The sequence below is a fragment of the Bos taurus genome, chromosome 5 (assembly GCF_002263795.3).
Source record: "Bos taurus isolate L1 Dominette 01449 registration number 42190680 breed Hereford chromosome 5, ARS-UCD2.0, whole genome shotgun sequence".
NCBI classification, from domain to species: domain Eukaryota; kingdom Metazoa; phylum Chordata; class Mammalia; order Artiodactyla; family Bovidae; genus Bos; species Bos taurus.
This window is the reverse complement of record NC_037332.1, coordinates 109,708,683-109,709,357: the sequence shown is the minus strand read 5'-3', so window position 1 is coordinate 109,709,357 and position 675 is coordinate 109,708,683.

The window sequence follows — 675 nt, the reverse complement described above, 5'->3', positions numbered from 1 at the left end:
GATCTCGGTCCCGCCTGCCGCCGCCCGGGAGCGGGGAGGGGGCGGTGGCCTGGCGCCCCACCCAGCGGCGGCTCCGCCCCCCAGACGCGGACCCCCCGCCAGACCCCCCCCTCCCGCACACACAGGCCAGCACCCCGCCGCCCCTCTCCTTGGGGATCCCGGTCACCCACCCCCCCACCGTAGGTCCCCCCTCTTAAAGAGCTCTGAGATGGCCCCTGAACCCATCACCCACCGCAAACTAGCCCTTCCCCACAATGACTTCTTCCACCTCCACCACGCTGCCCACTGGGAACTCTCTTTCTCCCATCCTGAGTGCTTCCCACTCTTTGGCCTAAGAACCTGCAAATCCTTCACATTCCCCTGGCCTGAAGTTTGAGAGGAGGCATTCCCCCCACCTCAAGTCAATCAGGCAGTTCCTCTGCAGACCCCAAAGCACCCCCGGATGACCACTAGCTTTGTTCTCACCACTCCAAAGCACCCTTGACTTCGAGGTAGTTCTACCACCTCCCCCTCTTCCCCAGAGCCTGAGGCGTAGACTCCATCCCCCCCACCCCACCCATCACCAACCCTGGCATCGAACCCATCACCCATCACCCCCCATCACCACTGTCAGTCCCGTTGTCTACTCAGTGATGTTCTGAGCCTCACAATGGGTCCTGCAGAGTTTTCCTTGCC